The sequence below is a fragment of the Lynx rufus genome, unplaced genomic scaffold (genome assembly GCF_022079265.1).
Source record: "Lynx rufus isolate CCGP_SWC_20201006 ecotype Redwood Valley unplaced genomic scaffold, mLynRuf1.p SCAF_9, whole genome shotgun sequence".
Classification (NCBI taxonomy): domain Eukaryota; kingdom Metazoa; phylum Chordata; class Mammalia; order Carnivora; family Felidae; genus Lynx; species Lynx rufus.
This window is the reverse complement of record NW_025814897.1, coordinates 92,565,601-92,593,511: the sequence shown is the minus strand read 5'-3', so window position 1 is coordinate 92,593,511 and position 27,911 is coordinate 92,565,601. Positions and strand designations below refer to the sequence as shown.

General features: G+C 37.3%; 1 pseudogene; it reads right to left on the bottom strand.

Annotated features, from left to right (window-relative positions):
- On the bottom strand, nucleotides 1-27,357 carry LOC124506019 (developmental pluripotency-associated protein 4-like; annotated as a pseudogene).
- Between the last annotated feature and the right edge of the window lie 554 nt (nucleotides 27,358-27,911).

The following is a 27,911-nucleotide window of genomic DNA, read 5'->3' as shown; positions in this document are numbered from 1 at the left end:
CTAGGTCAAATTCTGGAAGTCTCTATAGGTGAAGTCCACCCCAGGGTTAATCACACCAGTGCTGAGGGAAAACACCAGCTGGACACTGGGAAGGTTGCTACCCTCATGACGAATGGTAACTGTCAAACAGTATAAATTGTCTGAGGGACAAAAGAAGACAGGAGAAACTACCAAAAACTGCACCAAATGGGTATTGTTTGCCCTGCGCATAGTGCTTTCAATAGCCCAGTATAAACAATAAAATGTCAGGTGACTCATGGTGGATGACAGTGGATTACAAAGAATTGAACAAGGTAGTATCTTTCCCTGCAGATCCATGTGGTGGTGCCTAACATTGCTACCATCTTAGATACTTGGCCATGGTCCTAAGAATATACTAGACTATGCTGGACTGAGTAAATTCCTTTTTCAGGCAAGAGATCTTGCCACTGAGTCACAAGATCAATTTACCTTCATGTAAGAGAGATAGCAATTATCCTTTCAAGTACTTTCCAAGGTTACCTGCACAGCCCCACCAGATGTTATGGGATGGTAACCCAAGACCTGTCCCGTTCTTCCTGCATCAGTAAATTAGGCCCAGTACATTGATGATGTAATGTTTACATCCGATGACCGCCCTCTGCCGCAGGCTTTGCAGGAACATCTGTGAAGAAGATGGACGATGATCCCACAGGAAATTCAAGGCCCAGGCACCACCATAAAGTTTTTGCGAGCTGTGTTGTGTGGTCAGGGGAGACGTGTGTTGTCCTAGAAGATGTGACTGACAAAGTGCAAGCCTGTCCAACTCCTAAGATGGTAAAAGAAGTTCAAACTTTTGTAGGGATTTTGGAGGACTTTTATTCCCCATTTGGTACAGTGCCTCCATTCCCTATATTACCTGGTAAAGAAAGAGCACACGTGGGGTTGGGGGTCGGACCAGCAAATCACCTTTGAGAAGGCAAAAGTACTAGGGAAGCAGATTAAAATTCTAGCCATCTCTCAAGCAGGGCTACTGCAAGTGTTAAAGCATGACTCCAAAATGGATGATTGGGCACTGGGGCAGACACAACAGAAGGAGAGAGCACTCCCAGGATTTTGATCTCAATCTTGGAAGGAAGTAGAAGTCCCATATAGACATATTCCCATAGAGCAAGAGTGCTCCCAGCAGTGTACTCAGCTCCAGGTAGAACCTTTTGTGAAGGAACAACATTTTCATAGTAAGAACGTCTTCCTTTCAAGGGCTGGGTTGAAAATATGATCAATCCGCCCACTTTTGTCAAGACTCACACTCCCACTTTGACTACGTGGCATGTGTATTTGCGGTAAAGGATTGCCTTGTCCCTAGCCCACTGTCTCTAAAACTACAGGTGCTATTAAGCCCTGAGGAGTATGTAGATGTTCCAGATGCCCCCACCCTCATTCTTGCATTCTTGTGGTGGTCCCTGAGACCTGTAAAATGGGAGTAGGGGAAATACCATCCTGTGCCTGGTATATAGATAGATTGATCTAGTGGAGGCAATCTGTCCACAAGGACTGCAATGGCTATTCAGCCCAACACTGACACCATCTGGGCAGAGACAGGAATGAACCTTAGCAGCCAGTGGGCTGAACTCAGCTGTTTGGCTGGTGATCATGCATGAGCCCTAGCCACTAACTCTTTGCACTGACATTTGGGCTGTTCTAAGGAGATTAACCCTATGACTTGGACAATGGGAAACTGAGGGATGGATGATTATGAATAAGCCCTTATAAGGTCAGGATATGTGGGAAGACATTTGGGATTGCCTGCAAGAGCCTGAGGCAGTTCTCACTGACTCATGAGACATCAGCATGCCCTGGCAATCAGGAAGCTAACACTCTAGCTCAGGGACAAGCCTTAGGAACTGACCCTTCAATAGATACAGCAGATTAGTTGCATATTGGCATATTGCCAAGGATGCTGGATGGCTTCTGAAATACAGTTACTTGGTTAATGCAGTAACAGCATGCCTTATGTGTTCTGAACAATGCCCAAAGAGCTGCCAAAGGAGTCTGGAGCCATCCTTTAGATTTCCCAACCAGTGAAGGATTGGCAAATTGTGGTGGACCCTCTCTGCCAAGAGTTCTAAATATGCCTTAGTTTGTGTGGACACTGAACCTGGTCTAACTCAAGCTTTTCCCTATCACCATGCAAACCAGGTTGCCTCCATTAAGGGATTAGAGAAGCTGAGTATGGTTACCCTCATTGAAGTGACTGGTGGTCACATTTCAAAGATCATGGTATACAAGACTAGGCAAAAGAACATGACATTGAATGGAGGTCACATCTCCCCCATAACACATAAGCAGCATGGTAGGTAGAAAGGGGAAATAGAATATTAAAGTGGTAGATTTAATTATTAACAAATAATGCCAGATTGGTTGGATTTAACTAAAGTACTGTCCCAGGCTCTAATAGATTTGAATGATCAACAAGTAGGGCCTGTTGCCCCTATGCCAGACTGGGAACTTCTGCTGAGACACCCAATACCCAATAGAAGTTGTAGGAGACAACCATTGCCCTGACTCTCACTGTAAATCAATATGATATAGTGCTGAGAATACCAAAACCAATCATATCAGGGAAAGGAAATTTCTCCTGGAATTTGCAATGAGATGTCCCACTGAGCTGGGTGGGTTACTTCTTACTCCTAGGTGAGGTGCAGCTACCCAATCTCCACTGGGATCCTGTTGTCACATTGCAAGCTGAACCTGTTGAAATCCATGATACTTGGAATGGAACATGCACCATGGAAAGAAGGGAGAAGAAGGGGGGTCCTGGTCCAGAATATTCCTCCATAATTCTATCTCCTCACTCCTGACAGTGCTGCCTCCTCCGGCTGACATGAATGGTATGCCCAACCAGGTCAAATTCCTAAAGCCACAACCACATTGACGTCTAAGGATCAGTCCACAGGAGCAAGAAGGGAAAGACTCCCCATCCATACAAGTTCCTACTAAATATCTGTCTTTTGACCCTAGATTTTAGCTACTCCTGTGGTGACCATTCACAGAATGGACACCCGATAGAAATACCTTTCCACAGTGGGTCCACCCATATGCCCAGCAAAGAAATCAATCCAACTGTTGGGTATGTGGGCAACTGCTCCTCTCTAGCTCATCAGGATTGCCATGGGGCATATCACCACTCCAGGGAGGGGATGAAAAAGCCCTAAAGAAGTACATTAAGGAAGAAAAAGCTAGGCCTAGTACTCTTAATTTATCTGATCCGGAAACCTAGATTGTGGTACACACTATCAATAACACTGGACATGGTATTCTTTCTATGACAATCAAACTACATAGGCAGCTCATCAAACTACTCACTGAAGTCCTAGAAATGCCACCATCAAGAGCTATGAGTGGCTGTGCTCAGAATTGGGATGGGTTTATCTGGCTTACCCTGGGTTATGAACATTTAAACACCCAGGCATCCCTATGTTGAGAAGAAGACAACAAAAATCACTCTAAACAAAACCAACCCAATTGTACTAGAAATATGGAATGGATATCATTGGAACTGTGTAGCTATTCTGTCACATTTAAAGGCAGTTGTTGGTTTGGCAATGACTGGTTGTGCTGCCTAGATATTTATTGGATCATTCCAGATGGAACCCGGTGGTTATGTGGCACAGATCTTTAGCTGTGGCTTCCATCTGGGTGATTAGGCTGCTACACCTGGGGTCTTCCCAGGGCACAGGGGAGAATCTGCTTCATGGTAACAATTGCCAACCTTACTTTCTCTATGGCCAGATGGGCATGCTCTGGTTTCCACTGGTATGATCATTTGACCATCATTTTTGTTCCCTCCATTGGCCTGGAAGATGTTATATCACACATAAAAGCCCTTACTATATTTACACAGTAGGCCTTAAATGACAGCTTGTCCTTACTGAATACTGAAATGCCTCGAAGAGAAATGTTGTCATCCAAAATAGGATGGCCTTCAATATTATCATTGCCTAGCAAGGAGGCACCTGTGCCATTATCCAAATGGATGTTATATGTTCATACTTGATGAGTCTGCTAATAAATGATCTCCATTTAATCACATGAGGACACAAGTGAATGCCCTGTGTGATCTGACCCATAGCCTAGGGGACTTAATAAGTCAATGATTTGGATCATAGGGCTCTTGATAGGAAAAGTTGCCACTGATTTGGGGAATCAATTTCTTAATCTGTGTTTCCTCTTGCATGTACCTATATTGTTGCTGTGGCATCTGCTCCACTGCAGACAGACAGCTGCCAAAGGAGCCACCTCCATGCTACCAAAACCTCTTGCTGACTTCTCAGGACACATTGCAACAGAGGGGGGCATATGAGATCATAAGAACTGCTCATAGGGTTGAAATGTCAGAAAAGATCATGGAGTGGACACGACTGCCAATTGGCCTGTGAGCTAGACGCAGGCCTTTACATTACCCTTACCTCTACCCCTGTCTTTGGAATGTACATTCTGTTTGCCTTCCTGTGCTAAAAGCTGCCCAAGACACAGCCTTGAGGTAGTAATGTGATGTTGAGACCAACAGAATGCTATACCTGACTAAGCTCAGTTAAGGCCTCTGTATAAGCTTTCAAGATTTAGTGGGCAGGTGCAGACATCTACTCTTAAGGCCATCCAAGTCAAGCCTGGTATGTAAGTTCTCTTGCTTACTAAACCTGCCACCTAACAAATCTACCTGGAGTGGCCTGCCTCTTTCTTCATTTTCTCCTAGCCCTCAACATACAGGGTCTGGTTTCAGATTATTTCCAGGAAGCTCCTAAGGTTTCAAACTAACACAAGAATACTACAATGACCATTTATGTACTATCATCTATATATTTCTCTCTCTTCTTATTGTCAACATTCACTATTGTTGCTTTCTTTCTCCCTCCTTTTCATCCTTCTCCTCTTTCTCCATAAGTGTGTGCTTGTGAGTGTGTGTGTGTGTGTGTGTGTGTATAGACACACATTATTTTTCCTAAGAGGGAGAGCATTAGGGTTATTAGTGAGGCATGTATTACCAATGAACAAGTATATTCTCCAAAATAAAATAAAACAATAAACACACTCTGTAATAAAATAATAAAATAAACACAGTCTGTAAAATTAACATATATGTAATACTTCTACTTAATCTATAACCCAGATTCTAATTTCCCCAGTTCTCTCAATAATACACTATAGCTGTTATTTTTTTTATGACCCAGGATCTGTAAGCTAGAATCATTTACTTTTACTTGTAATGAATTTAATTCTCTCTTAATCTAAGGTAATTTCTCCAAGAATTTTCTGCCTTTCATGACACTGAAGCCTTGCAAAAGTATACAGTTGATGTTTTAATAACTGCTTTTCCCATAGAAGCATGTTTTTGTGTGTTTCATACAAGTGGGAATGTGTATGTAAATTCAGAATATAAATTAGAATGATAAAGGCTAGTTCTTTCTAGTTTGTGCCCAATTCAGTGGATAACTACTTTAAAAATAATAGCACTGTTTATTTTCCTAAGAAATCTCATTTGTGCTTTGTAATACAATTTACTTAAATGTACAAGGTAATATGAACAGTAATATTTAAAAAGAAAACAGAAAAGCTTATCTCACCCTCTTTCTTCACCATTAAAACTTTTCCACAAAAATTAAGCCTGTTGATTCCATCTGAAAAGTAATAAAGGTTTTATTTTGAAGCAATTTCACTAACATATCTCAATGCTGAAAGTGATTAGTATGATTTATTATATACCTTCCTTAAATGCAACAAAATATAATTATTGGATTTTCTGTATTTTATTGTGCTTTAGTATGTAAAAATTGGCATGCATTTATCTACCCTGTAATTTCATGGTGTTACAATGTTATTACTCAATAATGACTTAGCAATTACTCTATAATTACCCTATCACTGAATAGTAATTATCACATAATTCAAGGATCAATTTCCAAAGATTGGAAAAATATACAGCAATTTGGGCCACATAAAGTGAGTGTAAACTTACATGTATTTATAAGATTATTGTTTGCATATAAAATAAAACCAATAAACATAATTTAGAATCCTATAACAAGATTGCAAGACAAGTTGAGGATTAAGTTCATGAAAAATAAATAGTAGTGTGCTTATATTAATGGAGCAATTATTCACTCCTCATTAAAAACCTATTAGTAAAACATTGTTGTTATTTATAATAAATAATGTGCACACTTGGAAAACAGTTGGTATTAGGAACTAATAAGTGATAGTTTTTATTAGTGGGAAAACAATAAATGAAATGCCACCAGAGAGGATTCCCTTCATATGTCATTATACAAAAATATTATTCACAAGCATTAATTGTGGTAACAATTTGAATAAAAATCAAAATAAGTATATATAAAATGAAATAATTTGAGTTTCATTGTTTTTGTTTTTTGCTTGTGCTGCATGCTACTGCTGGTAAGCCTTTAAATCAAAATTCTAAAGTAAATAAATTTCATTTAAATCTAATAAAAATGCTACAGATCCCCCAGATTATTAATTCTAGAATATTACACTTTTATTTTTGCTTTTTGCATTAGAAATTTCCTCGTCCTCAACCATCTATAAAGTGTTTCCTAGGAGGATTGATGAGTCTTTTGTTCCTGCCACAAAGGACTTCAATATTTTCTTCTTTTTTTTTAAGTTTATTTATTTATTTTGAGAGAGATGGAGAGAGAGAACCAGCAGGGGAGGGGAAGAGAGAGAAAGGGGGACAGAGGGATCTGAAGTGGGCTCTGTACTGACAGCACAGAGCCCGATGCAGGGCTTGAACTCACAAACCGTGAGATCATGACCTGAGCCAAAGTCAGACGCTTAACCGACTGAGCCACCCAGGTACCCCTTTCTTCTTTTTATCTTGAAATTCACTGGCAGTGTGAACTTTTGAAAGTATATTAATGGAGTTGTAGCATGGGCAGCAGGTACAAAGAACCAAATGGAATCTTACACAACCTAACCTCAGCAGACTCATTGAACTGTCACCTGTGTGTAGAGTATGAACAAGAACATAGTCCTTGCTTTCAAGACCTTTCCAGTCATTATTCCCTCTCTGGAACCTCCTACCCCTCCATGCATTAAAGATGTTTTCTTAAAAGCCAGATCATCTCTTTTGTTTATGGTCTTATTTTCAGCTAGTGTGTTATTATTAAGAAAAACCCTGTTCCCTCGATTAAACTCCTTAACACTGATACCAGCTACTTTTGAATGACAGACTTTGAGACAGACTGTGAGAAGCCTAAAAGCAGGTCTTGTTGACAGAAAATTGGTCTTGTTTACTTCTAGAAAATTGCTTTCAATTCACTTATTAACTTTCAATTTACCTATTTGCACTTTAGTTTCTTGGAAATGTGCTATGGATGTTATCATGTAAATGTACCTGATAGGTGAACAGGTATTCAAGAGTCTCTCAATGAAACAGAAAATCAGTAGAGGGCAAAAACCCAGTGGAATTAGTAAAAGTAGATTGAGAATTGATGAATTCTAAGGATGATAGGGTGATGTGGGCAGTGGCACGTCTCCCATGGTACCTTGAAGACCAGAGATGCTTAACTCCAACCAGCAGTGCTACAGTATCTGAGGAAAATTTCAGTTTTCATCTGCATGAAACATCTCATTCATGAGACCCATACTGTTGGAAAACAGCGAGGGCTGCAGTGAGTGGTGAGGGAGGAATGGGGAGGGTGGCATCCCCTCCTAGCACCTCTCCTCTGTCTAGGGACTCAAATCATCCTCTCAGAACCTCTTGATAATCCCAGGGGGACAGGAGAGTGGGATGGCAGTCCTCATTTTACAGATGGGGTAATGCCAATTTTAAGATGCCAAGTTTCTCCAAATTGATATACAGATTCAATGAAGGAGAAATCATTTTACACCGGAACTATTTACCCACATTAAGAGATCTTATATCTTATGGGGTGCCGGGGTGGCTCAGTCTGCTAAGCGTCCAACTTTGGCTCAGGTCATGATCTCGTGGTTTGTGGGTTTGAGCCCCATGTCAGGCTCTGTGCTGACAGCTCAGAGTCTGGAGCATAATTCTAATTCTGCGTTTCCCTCTCTTTCTACCCCTCCCTGCTCGTGCTCCGTGTGTGTATGTGTCCCTCTCAAAAATAAATAAACATTAGAAAAAATTAAAAAAAAGATCTTTTATCTTATGATTTTACCTATTGATGTCATTCGCTCAATCACATTATCATTCCACTGTGGCAACGACGCAGTCAATATTGGACATTTAATATATGCATCCTTTTATGATTATCATCTTTTAAAATAGGTGTTTTATTAGGGATCTTTAAATGTCTATTTATTTTGAAAGAGAGAGAGAGAGACAGAGAGAGAGAGAGAGAGAGAGAACCAGTGGGGGAGGGGCAGAGAGAGATGGAGAGAGAGAATCCCAAGTAGACACAGGGCTTGGTCTCAAGAACCCAGATCAGGACCTGAGCTGAAATCGAGTCAATTGCTTACTGAGCTGAGCCGCTCCAGCGCCTTGGGGTTGAATTTATACAACTCTCTATCTTCAGTGTCTTGCATTGTGATCTGCACAGAGTTGGTGCTTAATAGAGTCTGAGAGTCTCAGTGAGTTAAGTAGATTAAGATCAGAGTTATCTTTTTCTCTAGCTTTATTGAGGTGTAATTGAAGAAAATTGTAGTAATCTAAAGTATACAATGTGATGATTTGATGATTTGATATGTGTGTACTTGTGAAATGCTTCTCACAATAAGTTAATTAATATCCATCAACTCACCTAATTACTTTTTTTTTTTTTTTTTTGGTTAGAATGCTTGAGACCTACTCTTAGCAAATTTAATTTATACAATACAGTATTATTAACTATAGTCACCATGATTGTACATTAGATCCTGAGAGCTTATTTTAACTGGAATTTGTATATCCTTTAACCAACTTCCCCATTTCTCCCACTCCTCAGACCCTGGTAATCACCATTTTACTATCTGTTTCTAAGAGAGCAACTTTTTTGTTGTTGTTTAGATTTCTTGTATAAGTGATATCATGCAGTATTTGTCTTTCTCTGTCTCGCTTGTTCTACTTAGCATAATGCCCTCTGACTTCATCCATGTTATTACCAATGGAAAGATTTCTTTATTTTGTATGGCTGAAGAATATCCCATTGTGTCTATAGCTAAATCTAATTTATATATCACATTTTCTTTATTCATTAAATCTTCAATGGACACTTCATTGTTCCCATATTTTGACTACTGTGAATAATGCTGCAATGAACATGTGAATACAGATATCTTTTCTTTTTTCTTTTTTTTTAATGCTTATTTACTTATTTTGAGAGAGAGAGGGAGAAAGAGAGGGAGAGAGAGAATCCCAAGGAGGCTCTGAACTGTCAGCACAAAGCCGGATACAGGGCTCAATCTCATGAATGGTGAGATTATGACTTGAGCTGAAATCAAGAGTCAGACGCTTAATTGACGGAGCTACTGAGGCACCCTCAGATATCTTTTCAAGATACTAATTTTATTTCCTTTGGATATTTAACCCAAAGTGGGATTACATGATTGGATCGTATGTTTACTCTCGGAATGATTTTTTTAAGTATATAATGGCAAAAGCACTGACAACAAATGCTAAAATAAACAAGTGGGATTATATCAAACTAAAAAGCTCCTGCACAGAAAGGAAACAATAAAATGAGAAGGCAATCTATGGAATGGGAGAATATATTTGCAAACCATACATGTGATAAAGAGTTAAAATCCAAAATATATATAGAACTCATACAACTCAATAGGCAAACAAAATAAAACCGAAGCCAAAAACAAATAACAAAACTAAATAGCCCCATTAAAAATGAGTAAAGGGTGGAGTGGACATTTTCCCAAGGAAGATATACAGATGGCCAACAGACACATGAAAACCTTCTAAATGTCACTAGTCATTAGGGACATGCAAATCCAAAGCACAATGAGATATCACCTCACGCCTATTAGAAGGCTATTTTAAAAAAGACAAGAGATGCAGGTATCCGTTACTTGAGATACTTGTGAGGTGTGAAGTGTGGAAAAAAGGGAACCTTGTGCACTCTTGGTGGGAATGTAAATTGGTGAGGTCACTATGCAAAACACTCTGGAGGTTCCTCAAAAAATTAAAAGTAGACCTACCATATGATCCATCAATCCCAATTCTAAATATAAATCCAAAGAAAACAAAAATCACTATTTCAGGGAAATCTGTGCTCCTGTGTTCATTGCAGCATTATTCATAATAGTCAAGATATAGAAATCACCTCAGAATTAGATTTTAAACATCCATTTGTAATGTTTTCAAATAATAAAAATTCTGAAGAATAAATTTAACAGATACTTGCACTAAAAATGACCAAATGAGCAAAATTAAAGAATCATGAAATCCACGTAAAGATATATCATATTCATGTACTGAAAAGCACAGCATTGTTAAGATGCCAATTTTCTACAAATTGATCTACAGATTTAATACAAGAAAAATCATTTTCCCCAAAAAATATTTAATAGAAGCTGAAAATCTGCTTTTAAATTGTATGTGAAAAGGGAAGAGCTTATTATATACAAAGCAATTTTAGAAAAGAAGAGCAAAATTTGACTTCAAGATGTACTAAAAAGATACAATAATTAAGAAAGTATACTGGTACTGGTATTACCAGTATAATAATACTTATTATGAGTAAGTAGATAAATGAAACATAGGAGCAAGCCATGAAATACATCTAAACTAAAATGGCTATTTGATTTTTGATGAGGGCACCATAACCATCCAGTAGGGAAAGGAAAAGTTGCTATAAATGATCTTGAAAGAACTGGCTACCTATGAACAAAACCCACACCTCTATACCTACCTCACATCTGAAGCAGCAGTTAACTTCTAATAGATTGTGAGCCTAAATTTGAGAGAAAAAGCATAAAGATTATAGAGAAAAAGTCGACTAATTTCTTTGTGATTTGGTAATAAGCAATATTTCTTTAAAGAGGTCACTGAATAGGGTAGCTGCATGGCTCAGTCAGTTAAGTGTCCAACTCTTGATCTCAGTTAAGGTCATGAGCTCACGATTTGTGAGTTCAAGCCGTCATTGGGCTCTTCACTGATGACATAGAGCCTGCTTGGCATTCTGCCCCTAATCTGATTGTGCTCTCTCTCTCTTTCTCAAAATAAATAAACTTAAAAAAGAACCCAAAATTAAAATAAAATATATAGAGGTCACTGAAAACAATAAACAGAAAAAAAATAATCAATCTCCTTCAAACTTAGAAATGTCTCCTCATGAAAAGACATCAATAATAAAATGAAATTATTTGGGGTATATTAAAAATTATTATAATTAAATAATAAAATAAGTGAAAATGTAGTAAAAATTAGGCAAATGATTTGAACAATCAGCTCAAGAAAGAAGGTATAAACATGGACAATAAGCACCTGGAAAAGTGTTCAGTATTATTATTTATGATGGAAATTTAAGTAGAACCATAATGAGATATTGCTACACACCTCTCAGGGTGCCTGTCAGATGGACGAAATATAAAAATCTAATAACACCAAAGTGGAACAACTGATACTTTTATCCATTGTTGGTGGACATATTTAAAAAAATACTACTACTTTATAAAAAGTTCAGTCACTTTCATACAGAATTAAAGATATACCTAGCCTATGACTAGAAATTCAAATATTAAGTATTTATCCAAGAGAAATGAAAATATGTATTCACAAAAGAAGACTTATACAAAAATGATCATTGCAGCCAAAAATTTTAAATACCCTAAATTGGAACTAATAAAGGGTGAGAAAATGGTGGTATATTCACAGAATGAAGCATAACTGACACGATGAAGGTACAGACTACTGATTACATGTAACAACACGGATGAATCTAATCTTTGTTTTTAATGTTTACTTTATTTTTGAGAGAGAGAGAGGAGAGAGAGAATCCCAAGCAGGCTCCACATTATCAGTGCAGAGCTGGACATGGGGCTCAAACTCACAAACCTGTGAGATCATGACCTGAGCCAAAACCAAGAGTCAGATGCTTCACTGACTGAACACCCAGGTGCTCCTGGATGAATCTAATCTAACTTATCAAAGTGGAACAAACCATACACACAAGAGTGCATATTCTCTTTTTTCCTTATTTTTTTCTGAAGCTCTAGGACAGTCAAATGAAATCTATGGTTAAAAAAGAGAGTGATATGGTTACATTGGGCACAAGATGGTGGGAAGTAACTGGAGAGTAACAATGGAGAACTTTCCTGGATGGTAGTAATATTCTGTATCTTGACAGGCATTTTGTTTACATGGGTATATGCATTTCAAAAAACTAAGCAAATACACTAAGATCTGTGCATTTCAATGTATATAAATTTTGCATAGAATTGATAAATAAATACTGAACATTAGGTAAAAATGAACATACTGAAGTATTTATGGAAAGTATACAGAAGCCTGCAACTTATATGAAAACAAACAAACAAACAAACATTGCCTTTGACTTCATACCATACACATAAAAATAGAGCAGCCACAGAATGGAAGAAAATATTTGGAAAGCATATATCTGATAAAGGATGTACATTTGGAACAAATTGGGGAACTTCTAAAAGTCAACAACAGAAAAACAACAACCAATTTAAAAATGAGCCAAGAATTTGAATAGTCGTTTTTTCAAAGAAAATATACAAGTGGCCAATAAATCCAAGAAAAGATGCTCAAAATCACTAATCATTAAGTAAAAGCAAATTAAAAACACAATGAAACAGCACACACACACACACACACACACACACACACATAAAAAAGCTTGTATGCAAACATTCATGCATCATCATTTGTAATAGGAACATTTGAAACAATGTTAATGTTCATCAATAGTGCATTAATATACACATTTTTATACAGACCTAAAATGGAATAATAGCATTTTGCTATAAAAATGAACTATTGATTCAAAAAACTACATGGATGAATTTCAAAAGCATTATGTGCAGTGAATGCAACCAAGCAAAAATACGTACATACTATGATTCCATTTATATAAAGTTCAGGAAATTCAAGCTAATGTATAATGGCAGAAATCAAATAATTGCTTGCCTGTTGACATGAGTGGATGTAGACATAAGTTACAACAGGGCAAAAGAAAAATTGGGGGATGACAGAAGTGTTTATTTATTTGATTATTTTCATGGTTTCAAATTTTGTGTGCATTTGTGTGTGTGTGTACACATATATAAGTAAAGATTGATAAAATAGCACACTTTTAATATGTATAGCTTATTGTGCTTCAATTATACATCGAAGAGATATTTTAAAAGACATTGTTAATGAATTAAAAAGGCAAGTCAGATACTGGATGAAATTATTTGTAAAGCATGTATCTCAACTACAAATCATTTCTGGAATATATATATAAACTCTTAAAATTCAATAACAACAACCAAAGAAGACATTCAATAAAAAAATAGGTAAACATTTGAACAGACACTTCTGCAAAAGAGTTGCAAAGCTGAGAAACTAGTCCAGAAAAAGATGCACACCTTAGTTACCGAGGAAATGCAAATGAATTCTCCAATGAGATATCCCAGCACGTATTAAAAAGACTAAACGTAAAAGGACTGACAATGCCAAGTATTAGTGTGGATGTGGAACAAGTAGAACCATCATATATAACTGATTGAAAATCAGTTTAGCATTTTACTTAGAAAGTTAAAAATATGCTTCCCATCGGACCCATCTATTCTACTCCTTTGTATTTTTCCAAGATGACACATGTCTACACAAAGGCTTGTATGCAAATATTCATAGCAGCTTTATTCTTAGTAGTAAAAAATGGGAAAAACCTCAATCCTCTGGGAACAATAGTAAACATATTTTGGTATAACCATCAATTTATAACTTGGTAAAGAAATTGTGTTTTACTCAGACAACGGAGTAATACTCAACAATAAAAAAGGCTGCAACAATGTGAATGAATCTCAAAAGCTTTATATTAAGTGAAAGAAGCCAGACACAATAGGTTACATATTATATTATCCCATTTATATGAAATCTGAGGAAAGCCAGTACTAATAGAAACCAGATTAGTGGCTTCCTGAAGCTGGGATGTGGGAATGTGGTTGAATTTAAAAGGGAATAATGAAATTTTTTGTAGTTACAGAAATGTTACATATCTTTTGTGGTAGTGGTGATTACTTGACTGTATGTATTTGTAAAATCTATTTAATTATACACTTAAACTGGGGCATCTGGATGACTCAGTCAATTGAGTGTCCGACTTTTGATTTTGGCTTAGGTCATGATCCAGGGTTGTGGGATTGAGCCCCACATCAGGCTCCATGATGAGAGTGTAGTTTGCTTAAGATTCTCTCTCTCCCTCTGCCCCTCTCCCCAACTTGTGTGCTCTATCTTTCTAAAATAAAAAAATAAATAAACTAAATTTAAAAAAGAAAATAAATTGTACACTTAAAATGTAAAAAAAAAACTTATATAAAGTATAACTCAATATAACTGATCAAAATGAAAACAAAATATTACAAAATAATGAAGTTGAATTGGCACAGCATTGTCATCAGTACATATTTAGAGTTTTCTCCAGGTCTAGCTACATCTTCTTGTCATACTATTCAGAAGAGATTTGGACATCACATTGAATTATTAAATCAATGACCTGTGATGATGGGGCAGGACCAGCAGGAAGTGGCTAGCATGAGGGAGGCCTTGGGAAAACACATAGACCCCAGAAGGTTGAATGTAAGCTCCATGATTATTTAGGAGCCTGCAACATAAGTAAAGTTGTTAGAAGTCCAGGTGTTAAGAACATACTGGCACATCCCTTATAAATTGGGAAGATTTCCTGAATCGTTCATCCCATGCCACGAGGGAAGCAAAAATCCATGGTAGGCACACATAAATTCCCAAAGCATATATATGCCATATGTAGGAATTATGTTCCAGCCCCTATATTAATTGACACTGAAAGAATTTTGCATCAGGGCCAGGCAGAAGTGAAAAGAGTCTTGTCATCCAACCCAGGTGGTCCAATAAGGCTCCCATATGTCTAATCTAACTTGGCACCTGCTTCTCAGAAACACCCTAAACTAATAGGGCATGACTCCTCCCTCTCATGGGAAATCTTTGCGCCGGCACTTACTATTGGGTTGGTTGAAACGTTGTCGGGTCTATATTTGAGTTGGAGACTCTCCCTGCCCAACTTTGCTTTATTTCCTTTTTCCTTTGCAAGCTCCAGATCTGCACTGTAGTCCTCTGCAATCCTCTGACCCACCCAACCCTTTGTTTTCCATGGGTTTTACCTCCAAGTAGAGGTTTTGCACTCCTAACTCTGTCTCAGCATCTGCTTACTGGAATATCAGAGCTGCAAAACATGTCCATACCAGATTGATGCATGACTGCTCATAGCAGTTTCTGCCATAATAACTCCAAAATGGAAACAGTCCCATCTCTTTTATTGTTGAAAAGATAAACAAAAGTAGAATATTGGCACGGTGGAATAACACTCAGTGATGAATTTCATATACCCAGTAACGTGGATAAATTTCAAGAATATTATGCTGATTGAAAGAAGCTGACCAAAATGCATACTGTATGATTCCATTTATATGACTTTCGATAAAAGAAAAAAATATAATCTGGGGCACCTGGGTAACTCAGTAGGTTAAGCATCCACCTCTTGGTTTTGGCTCAGGTCATGATCTCACAGTTGGTGAATTTGAGCCCAGCATCAGTCTCTGTGCTGACAGCAGGACCCTGCTTGGGATTCTCTCTCTCTCTCCCTCTCTCTGCCCCTACCTGCTCTCACCTTCTCTCACTGTCTCCCTCCCTTTCTCAAAATAAATAAATAAGTTTAAAAATATATATATATAATCCATTGGGCAGATGCTCTGTGGCTGCATGAAACCAGGCATAGAGTCGGGATTAACTGGGAAGTGCCACAAAGGAACTTTCTGAAGTAACGGAAATATTTTATCAATTATGGTATGGATATATGAATGCCTGTATATTTTAAAAATTCATTAAAACGTTCACTTAGAACGTTTTATGATATGCAAATCATACTTAACTTTTTTTTTTTTTTTGGTAAAGAGTGTATGTCAAGGCAGTTTGTAGTTCACAATGGCAAATAAAACCATGCATGTATGCATACATATGGTTGACCCTTGAGCAACACAGTCTGGAACTGCATGTATCCACTTATACGTGGATTTTTATTTTATAAATACAGTACAGTACTATAAATGGTTTTTTATTCCTTATGATTTTAACATTTTCTTTTTTATTGTGAGAATTCAATATATACAAAATATGTGTTAATTGATTGCTTGTGTTATGGGTAAGTCTTCTAGTCCACAGTAGGCTCTTATTGGTTAAGGTTTGGTGGGCTCAAAAGCTGTATGCGATTTTTGGCTGCGTGGAGGGTGGGTGCTTCCTACGTTGATACGCAAAAGAGAGAAAGTCTTTATCCTCAGAACCCATACTTTCATGACAAATAGAGTTCTAGAGGTGTCATTTAAAGTGGGATGTTTATGGAAAGACACTCTGAGAAGCAAATATTGGAAAAAATACATGACTTTGGCTCAGGTCACGATCTCATCACAGTTTGTGAGTTTGAGTCCCGTATCTGGCTATCTGCTGTCAGTGCAGAGATCCTCTTTCCCCCCTCTCTCGGCCCCACCCCCACTAACATTCTCTCTCAAAAATAAACAGTTAAAAATATATATTTTAAAAGGGGGCCCCATCTCTTATTAAAATAGTATTAAATAATATAATTAAATAATATATAAATGAATATAATTAATATATAAAATAAATATAATTAATTAAAAATTATTAAATAATTAAAAATTATTAAACATATTAAATAAATATGTTATTAAAATAAAATATACAAAAATAAAAGAATTTCAAATTCTTGTTCAAAAGATATGAGATTCAAGAAGTCTCTGTTACTGGAAATTATTAGGATTTTTATGGCTTTGGTGATCTAGAATATTAGCTATCAGCAAGCATTTCTAATTACCTCTATATAGGATTAAATGAATACAAATCTCACTATAAAGCTCTACTAATTACTACATAAGCTTCCTTGTTGTATTTGCCACTCAGTTTCTCAAGAACCATTAGCTATCAAATCCAGTGATTAAACAAGAAACATCTAAATAGCCAATATCTCTAACAGGTATTACAGCAGCCTTAAAAACCTGAGGTTTATTGATTTTGCTCAAATATGATGGATATCGGAAGCTTCATTAATTCTTGAAAGGCCAGGGGAAAAATGTATTATTGCTTTAGGTACACAAGAGCTGAAAGTGTTCAAATACCAGTGAGCTTCAGAATATATATCAAGATAAAAATCAATGTCTTTCAGGTTAATCTTCATTATACATTTACAGTGGTGAGTGGTTTTCTAAGTGTGCCCCAAACCTTCCAATTCAGACTAAAAAGCGTTACTTTCGGTCTGGTCAACTCTCTCATAAGAGTTAAATTACACAGTGTATTGAATTTAGCTCTGAAATGAGAACACGAAAATTGATTAGAGGGTTGCCTTATCAGGAAAGATTAAAGGGAATACATATTTATAGCTCAGCTGAAGGGGGAATAGGTTAATTTGTACACATATTTGAATAGAGCAAATGTCAAAGTAAAAGAGGAATTATTTATTTTGGTATGAGGTATTAGACAGCTGAGAGTGTTGAGATGAAATATAGAAAAAGGGATATTTGGTGAAATTTGAACTGTAAGATATACACAGTCTTTGTAGGAAAGTAGTAAAACTAGAATGGACTGACTTAGTTCTAAGACATGTGTTAAACTTTACTCAATGAGTGGTGGAAACTGGACGTTTTATGCTTTCATTGCTACTGTTTTTACAACAATTTTGTGTGTATATATGCGTGGAGAGGTGGAGGTCTTTGAATAATCTCTGAGGATCTGTTCATTTTAGATTTTAAGTAAGATGCATCCACCAAAAAAAAAAAATAACATTAAGTAATATATGGATGGTCTATGATATGTCATTTGAATTGTAATAAAACCGCATTAATTAAGCTGTATTAAATACTTCAGTGTAAAGAATTCCAATATTTGGATTCAAATGAATTTCACTCCGCATTCCTTAAAAGAGAAAAAAAAAACAGACAAAAAATAATGACACAACAGCAAACAACAGCAATAATGACAACAATAGAAAAAATTATTTTAATTCCCTTATGCACAGGAGAGAACTAAGAGTGTAAAGTATGAATTAATTGCACCTTCATTAGACTCAGTTCATGGCCCTACCACAGAATAAGCCACACTGCACTCTGTGTAAGTCTTGTGTTAAAAATAACTTTTGGGATGGGGTGCCTGGGTGGTTCAGTCAGTTCGGTCTGCCTCTTGATTTTGGCTCAGGTCATGATCTCAGGATCATGAAATCAAGCCCTGCCCTGGGTGTGGAGCCTGCTTAAGTTTCTCTGCCTCACTCTCTCTCTCCTCTCCCCACTCATGCTGTCTAGAGTGTTCACTGTAAAAAAATTTTAAAAAATAATAAAAATAGCAAAAATAACTTTTTATATAATGCAGTCTAAATACAACCTAAGGGTTGCATCTGGTACTTGACTGAAGAAAGAGAGATCTCTTTCTATGATGGAAGAATGGAGGATATATTGGTCATTCAGACATGCGTAAGGAATTCGCTAGGGTGATTTTGGTCTATAGAGAATAATGTCCTAAGTATTGACTTCACGACTTAAATCCTGTATGAGATGCAACTCCACTCTATTCAAATTAGCTCCTTTGATTCTCACACCATTATGCAGACACTTTCATTGACTCTTAGGAAAAGGAAATGAATAAATACAGAACTAATGTAACTTGCCCAAGACCAAATTAGTAATCCAGGAAGTGGCAGAGACCTACCTTATCCAACAAACTGAAACATATCTGATGTTCAAGTCTGTGCTTTCCCCCGCCGCCCCAGCCTATGCTCTTATCCACTTTCCTGCAGTTCAACATTGTGATTTTCAAACTGTAGTGTGCATCAATATCATCTACAGGCAGTGGTATAAATCACTTCCCAGCTCTGGACCCAGCGATGTTACATTTGCATCTTGAAATTGACTGTGGTGGGAGTATTTATACCACAGAAATAGACAAATACTATAAATCAGGGTCTTTCTTCTTTTCTTAAAGAAAGATTTCTGGGGCCCACCACAAAGTTTCTGACTCAATAGGTCTTAAATTGGTTCCAATAATTTGCATTTCTCAGAATTTTTCAGGTGATGTTGTTGCTGATGATCTGGGACCAAATTTTGAGAACCGCTAATACAATTAATTTTTTAATCCATATATTGATAGGTTTATTAAAAAGGCCAAATAATATATTAAGGCACTATGAATTCATAAAATCATATTTATCTTGGTTTTTAATTGAATACTGAATGATGTTAATTTAATCTTTCACTACATTTTAGGAGACCACAGACAACGTTAAAAAGTAAAAGGGAAAAATATAAACTTTCATTAATGGTATGGGGAAAAATAAACTATAGCTTTATTAGGTGATTAGGTTGAAATATATATTTTTTTATTTTATTAGGTGATATATACAGTCTCTTTTTTAATGTAATGATTTTTATGAATTTAAATTGGACTAAGCATTTACTTAATACTAGAACAAATTAACCTATATCTTTCTGTAGGCTGGAAAAAAAAAAAAAGAGCAAGTTAGTACCTGAACTTACACACTATTTGTTAAGAGTTATAAGAGAAATAAAGTTAACATGTAGTCTCAGAAGTTTTAATTACATTCTTGAGTTTATCCATAAGCTTATTTGTTTCAATTTTTATTTTCCCAAATTTCAGTGATTCATTCTCATACAACATCCTCTTTAAATAAATTTTTTTAATGTTTATTATGTTTATTATTTATCTTAGAGAGAGATACAGAGAGTGATAGGGGGAGGGGCAGAGAGAGAGGGAGACACAGAATCTGAGGCAGGCTCCAGGCTCTGAGCTGTCAACACAGAGCCCATCTCAGGGCTCCGACCCACAAACCGTGAAATCATAACCTGAGCCAAAGTCAGACGCTCAACCAACCGAGCCACGCAGGCGCCCTCCCATACAATATTCTTAAGTATGTCCTTAAAATTATTTATCTCTGAATTATTTATCTCAAAATTTTTTATCTACACCAAAAGTCAAAAGAGGGGAAATCTAGTGTTGTGAAAAATAATAAAAAAATAACTAAATATAAAATAATTGAGTAAATTTATGAATATACTTAAAGAATCGTAATAATTTATAATGGTCATTAAAATTCTGGGTCAATTAGGGGTGTCTGTGTGGCTCAGTCAGCTAAGCATCTGACTTCGGCTCAGGTCATGACCTCATGGTTCATGGGTTTAAGCCCTGCATCAGGCTCTGTGCTGACAGCTCAGAGTCTGGGGCCTGCTTTGGATTCTGTCTTTTGCTCTCTTTCTGCCCCTCCCCACTCATGTTCTGTCTCTCAAAAATGAATAAATTCTACAAAACATTTGAAAAAAAAATTCTGTGTCAATTTTTTTGTTTTTACTATCACTCAATCCTTTATGAAATAACAATGTATTGAACACAATCTGGAAGCACCTTAATTTAAGTAACTTTTTTAAAAAAGATTTTTTATTTTTTTTTTTAATTTTTTTTTCCACGTTTTTATTTATTTTTGGGACAGAGAGAGACAGAGCATGAATGGGGGAGGGGCAGAGAGAGAGGGAGACACAGAATCGGAAACAGGCTCCAGGCTCTGAGCCATCAGCCCAGAGCCTGACGCGGGGCTCGAACTCACGGACCGCGAGATCGTGACCTGGCTGAAGTCGGACGCTTAACCGACTGCGCCACCCAGGCGCCCCGAGATTTTTTATTTTTAATCTCTGTATGCAATGTGAGGCTCAAACGTACAACCCCAAGATCAAGAGTCGCATGCTCCATTGACTGAGCCAGCCAAGAGCTCCTAACTGAGTGACTTTTTAAGAAAACATTTGCAAATTATAAAATTTATAAAATGAAACTTACATTAAATTAAAAATTATACATAGAAACTCTATTGGGCATTGTCAGCTAGGTTAAGATGTACACAGGATGCTTGGTTCTCTAGATAGATCGATAGATGATAGATAATAGATAGATAGACAGGTAGGTAGATGAGAGATGATGATTGATAGATGATAGGTAGGTAGGTAAATGATAGAGATAGATAGATAGATGATAGATAGATGATAGATGATAGATAGATAAAAATAGATAAATAGATGACAGATGATAGAATGATATAAAGATAGAGGGGCCTGGGTGGCTCAGTCCTTTGAGTGTCCAACTTCAGATCGTGATCTCAGGGTTTGTGAGTTTGAGTTCCACATCAGGCTTGCTACGGTCAGCATGGAGCCTGCTTTGGATCCTCTGTCTCCCTCTCTCTCTGCCCCTCCTCTGCTCACATTCTCTGTCTCAAAAATGAATAAACGTTTATTTTTTTTAAAAAAGAGATATAGATGTATAAGTATAGGTATAAACAAAGATATAGATGAAGGCATAAATACAAGTACAGATGTAGATACATCTATACCTATATCTATATACTTATACCTACACACACATCACATATATAATATGAGGGGGGAGGTAGGGAGTGTGTGTGTGTGAGAGACAGAGTGTGTATATCTTTAACATCCAAAATATTTAGGAAAAACTTTTCTGATCCTGTCTTCTGTGCATTAGGGCTACCACATTGCCAAACTCCAGGGTGGGGACATTGTACTCACAAGCAGTACCCAGGGTACTGGCAAACATGGTGGCCTTGCCATGTATTTTTGAATGAGATGCAATTATTGGAACTGCTCCGAGAAGATCGTTTGTAACTGTTAAAACTGCATGTGTGTCAAATACATTTTCAGTGTTAAATTTAGCTCTGTCATTCTCAGAGGCATAAAATGCTGCACACCATACCCTTGTCACAGATACACGCTTATTGTTACATAATGGATAGACCATATATATCCTTGTGACTACAAGGATTAGATCATCGGGATGTTGGAACTATGGTTAGGCTGGGATTTGCACAGCCATACTGCCTACTTGTTTTCTTCTTGATTAGTAAGTTTTACAGAATTTGTTTTTTAGGGGTTGCTAAGTGAATTGTTCCTTTTAAAAATAGTGCATCCTCAGGGAACTTGAAATGTTTCAAGAATTCATGGTAAAATCATATATAATACTTATTTGAGGTTCACCAATCACCTGCACTGAAAGGCATTATAAAACAGTTAAGCTTCTTGTGGTGATAAGAGATAAATAAAATATCTTAGCTCTTGGTTCCAAATGCACAACATGATATGAGCTGGAAAGGAAGGCAGACTCATTGCTTTCTTGCTCCAAATCTCTTCATTGCTGGCTGCTGTGAAAGAAGTATGTTTTGAGCAGGCAGAAATTGACAGGAATACATAAGCTGTTTTGGCAAACATATTTGCATTTGGCCTTTTCCAGCTGATGCACCAAGATGATGAAAGCCCCAAATAAATTAACAATCTTTTTTTTTTTTATTTCCCACCTTAAAGTCAATGAAAATATAGGGCAAATTGAAAAAAGATTCAAAAATGAAAAGAAACAGTGAGAAAAAGGGATAGCTAGAAGAATGAAAAAAAAAACATTAAAGCAAATTAATTTCCACCTGATATGCTGGAAAAATAATTTAACCCTTGTTTATTCAATGCTTACTATATGTTGGGCATTGAGCTGACAATTCAAATACACAGTTCTTGTTCTAATGAAGAGTCTAAGTCACATTAACAAGCACTTATAATGTTATGAATCCTGTATTAATTGTATGAACAAAAAACTAGAAGCACATAGAACCCAGTTAGTCCCTACTCTCCTCTGCTTTGCTGTGTATCTTTCATTGAGCAAGACATTTCTTTCTTTTTCTTTCCTAGTTTTTAATGTTTATTGAGGATTCTTGTCCAAATTTGTCTATATCATGATGATTACAAACTTTCAACTCTACGGCTCCTTCTAGTGCATTTTGGAAGGGGGAAAAAGTCTCATAATCTCAAAATCCATAATAAAACACTGTTGGAAACTGCCATGAAACACAAGACAAGTGAAAAACACATCTTTTTTCCTTTTAATCTTTTTTTAAAAATATTTATTTTTGTGGGAAATAGAGCATGAGTAGGGGAAGGGCAGAGAGAGAGAGAGAGAGAGAGAGAGAGACAGAATCTGAAGCAGGCTCCAGCCTCTGAGCTGTCAGCACAGAGCCCGAGGCGGTCTTGAAGCCACAAGTCGCGAGATCATGACCTGAGCCGAAGTTGGATGCTGAAGCGACTAAGCCACCCAGGTGCCTCAAAACACATCTTTTCTAAGAGTCACAGAACTATGAATTCAGGAAGTACACAAAAAAGTAAAAATGAAGCCAACTTATCAAATTCTATGCTTTAAATGTATAGCTTTTTGTGTTGATCACATCTCATTTGAGTGGTTTAAAAAAACAAAAGACTCATGCCAAAGAAAATCATTGTTCTGGCTTAATTCTGAGTTAAGAATATTAACAATAATCTGCCCACAAGGCATGTGGTCTGCTATAAACAATAGATGATTTTATATATACGTTTAAAAACCAAATACATAATATATTTCTGATTCAGAAGTAATCTTAAACATTTTTAAGTAGCAGAAACATACATAACAGTTACAAGTGGAAACAATACGGGCAAAGTGCCCTGTGTTTTTATCCCAGAGACACAGCACAGCAGTCTCAGGTTCTTAAGAAAACATCAAAAAATGTTGTTTTTTATATTAACAGTATGTTTTTGGGAGTGGGGAAAGAATAACTGCTTTCCCTTTGGTTTAAAATACTCAACAGTTTAAGGGTGTCTGGATGGCTCAGTTGGTTAAGCATCTGACTCCTGATTTTGGCTCAGGTTATGGTCTCATGATTCGTCGGATCAAGCCCCACGTAGGAGTCCACACTGACAGCTGGGAGCCTGCTTGGGATTTTCTCTCTCCTCTCCCTCTCCCTCTCTCTCTCAATAAATAAAGTAAAACATTAACAAAATACTCAACAGCTTGAAGTCAGGAAACTGAGAAGGTAGCCACCTCCCAAGAGAATCCCAAGAGAAGGGAGGTCCAGCATGGAAACACAGCTGTTTTCCACTTCACCCCTGCCATGATGGTGGCAGCTCAGGCTCCCACTTCAATTTCAGAAGGGTAAACATTTGGTAGTATGAATGACCTTTTATTTTTATTAACTGGAATGAATGGTAATTGCTGTAATGCTTTTCCAATTTCAAACATAAGAACCTCTGTATCCCAACCCACGAAGCCTCAGGCCTTGTTGACGTTCTGAGGATAACACCTGTAACCCACCAGCTTGTGTGTTCTGTAAGCAGGAAGCATGGGAGGTGTGGAGCCGCCTTCCATCCAGCTGTCAGTGTACTATGGAGTTGACCATGGTTCCCTTCCCACCGTTAATTATAATCACAGCATGGGGCACCTGGGTGGCTCAATCGGTTGAGCACCCAACTCTTGATTTCGGCTCATGTCGTGATCTCATGAACAGTGAGATCAAGCCCTACATTGGGCTCTGTGCTGACAGCAGGGAGCCCGCTTAGGACTCTCTCTTTCCCTCTCTCTCTACTCCTCCCTTACTCCTGCATGCTCACTCTCAAAAATAAATAAAAATAAAAAATTATAATCACAGATGTACCTCTTTTCCTGGTATTATAATCTCATTGAGGCTTTTCATTAATACTTTATTCTTCTGAACACATTTGGGGTACAGCATATTGTCCTCCAGGTGGGGGGGGCAGGTAGAAAATGGCAGGCCAGAAGCCAGAAGAGAACACATACTCTCCCATTTTTCAGGCACTCAGGCTTGTTCTGCATGAAATTGCAGGTGAACCCAACCCTCTGTGTCTTCAGGCAGACTTCTCCCAATGAAACTATCTGACACCATAGGCCTCCTGTGGCTATTCCATTGTCTCCATCTTCCCAGTCCTGGTTGCAGTTCTGGACCAGGAGGTAATCACAGCACCTGGGCCCAACATTGTCACAACAGTGGTATGGATTCCCTTCAGGAGGCAGGCACCTCCGACCCTTAGGGGGAGCAGCCACTTCAGGGGTGTGCATTCCATCAGAAGATACCTTTTTTCCAGAACTTTCCAGGGACATTTCCCTCTTGTCTGTCTTTGGTCTTCTTTCTGACTGTGAGATTCCTGGCCTCCTTTGTGGTGATAGGAACATTCTTATTTTGATCAGGGTAAGCATATTCACAGAGTTGCTTACGTGCATCTAATTTCCGGCCTTTGGTGCTCAGCTTTTGCTGTTGGCACCAGGCCCACAGGATGTCTCCACGAAGCAGGTTGGCTGGTGGAACTTCAGAAAGTACTGAAGGAATCAGTACCTTCTTCCAAAGTCTTACTCCTCCATTGCCTTGTGCTGTCTTTTCTGAACAGGAAGCTTTATCTTCCACAGATCTTTTTTGTTTGGTCCTATTCACTGAGATTCTTTGTAACTTTAGTTTACTAGAAGCCTGCTATTTTTCTTTGGCTTCTCCTGACACAGGTTGGGATTTGCAAGTCAGATATTCTTCCCCTGACTTCTTCATGGAGTTCTTTTATGCCCTTTGCTCTCTCCATATCCAAAGAGAAGTCAAGGGTGACAAAAAGAAAATTCTTACTTCTGAAATGTGAGCAACACATTTCTTATCCCTGTCCAACTGAATGATGACTAGAAGACAATGTAAAGCTCCCTCCATCTCTCAGTTTAGTGGAGTGAGAAACTTATCTCTGTTCTGTACTCTAAGGAAGATATACAGAATAGAATCATCAAATTAAGCACACACAGTGGTCAGCAAGAAAATAAATAGAATGGGTATACATCTGTGGGATATTCTAGGAACTCTGTTCAAATGGAGAGCATATGTTTCTTCGGAATGCATTCAAACTAAACAACGACAACAAAAAGAACTCCTACAGTCAAGAAGTGAGAGATAAACATGTACCAAAACAAAAAAAGCAAAAAAGGACAGTTATTAACTAAGTCTCACATGAATCTTACAGAATAATGTAGGAAGAGACACAACTGACGGAATAGTCAAAAAAGGTGTCACAGAGGAGATGGATCTTTGTTCAGCTTTGACAGATTAGTATTTAGAAGGTTCTAGAGGAACAGGGGATATTTTGATGTGAAAACCATGACTGATAATGTGCGCTAACTCAGAGATTGGAATATTCAGGGTTTTTTTTCAGACGAGTTTGAGTAGATTGGATAAGAAGGCCCAGAAAAAGCAGCTTGCAATGAGTTAAAAATATAGATTACGTTGAAATTTTATTGAAACTATCAATATAAACTTTAAATTATTAGGAAATGTTGAGGATGTAGGAGCTGGAAGTAATGTAGTTTTGTAAAAGTGACAGCTTGGATATAAAAATGTATTATTTGTCCAGACATTCTCTTTATATTAAATTAAATATTGAATTAACCATATTTAAAAAAATCAAAGCCAGTTAAAGAGATTTAGTGTTCTATTATTCTGTACATGGCTATTACAGGCACAAGAGGGCTTGAGCTACAGTAGAAAATTATTTAGCATGGCTTGAAGAAAGTTCTGCCTCAAAGAAAGGAGCTGGAGTAGAAATAGTTGGAGCTGATTTTAGATCTCCAAATATATGACTTTTGTCCTTTAACATGAAAATATATATTATATATGCATAGGCTATATTTCTTCCATGTATAATGGGGATTTCCAACTTCTAAAATTAAAAGTTAGAAATGGGCCATAGATGTGCATTTAAAAAGGTAGAATTATGTACAGTAATACTGACATATAAAATTTGTTCCACTAAAATGATCTCTTGTTAAAGGCTTTGTGATAGAGATTATAACGGTGCATTTAGAAATCTTTGTTAAAGGAAAAACTAAAAATTCACAGATAACTTTCTTGGTCATATTTCAAATCTTAGTTTGTCAAAAGAACTTATTCGGCAAATTGGCCTCCAACCCTGAAAGAGCTGCCAAACTCACCATATATAATCTATATGAAAGAAAATTATATTTTTAAAAATTACATTCCTCCTTTTCTATTCCAGGCTCAGAAGTGAAAGTATAAATAGTCTCACATATACTGATTTATTAAGATCCAGATGTGGTTTTCTTTCCAACCTGGTCGACGCTGTCCACGATTAAATGAAAAACAAACAAATTATATTAATTAGGAATGAAAACTAATTGAAGGGATACACGAGAATCTAAAAATGTAATATCAAGAGCAAATACTCGCCGAGGTTCAATTTAATTGAAGACTTCAAAGCCAAGCAATGAATCCATTCTGAGTGTTGGCTGCTCTGCTCCATCTCTACCATTACCACCTGGTCCACGCATCAGTGTTAGCATCCTCACCTGGACTACGCAGATAGCTCCCTAATGGTCTGAAGGCTGTCTTCCTTGTTCTTCTATGATCCATCTCCTACACAGCTGCCTCTCGGTGCTCCCGCCACAGGAACTTCTTTCCGTTACTGGAACATGTGCATCTCCTTTGGGTGAAGGGCCTGCTGTTCCTCTGCTGGGGGGCTCTGCTACCTGCTCATAGCCTCGGTTGCTTTTTGTCATCTGGTCTCTGCTCATAGATCACCACCTCTGCAAGTCATATTTGCATACTTAAATTGCTCCTCACCCAACTCACACTCACATTGTTCATAATCTTCATAAGACTTAATTTTTTTCTTCGTAGACTCATTTTTATTCAGGGAAAAAAAAACCCAAACAAAAAAGTTTTCCAACCACACACAGGAGGGGTGAGGGGAGGGAGTTGTCTGTGCATCCAGCCCCAGCCCCAGCCCCTAGCCCACGCGGTTTTGGCAGCAATAACGGATGTGGGGTAATGCCTCCTGCCAAATAAAAATGATGT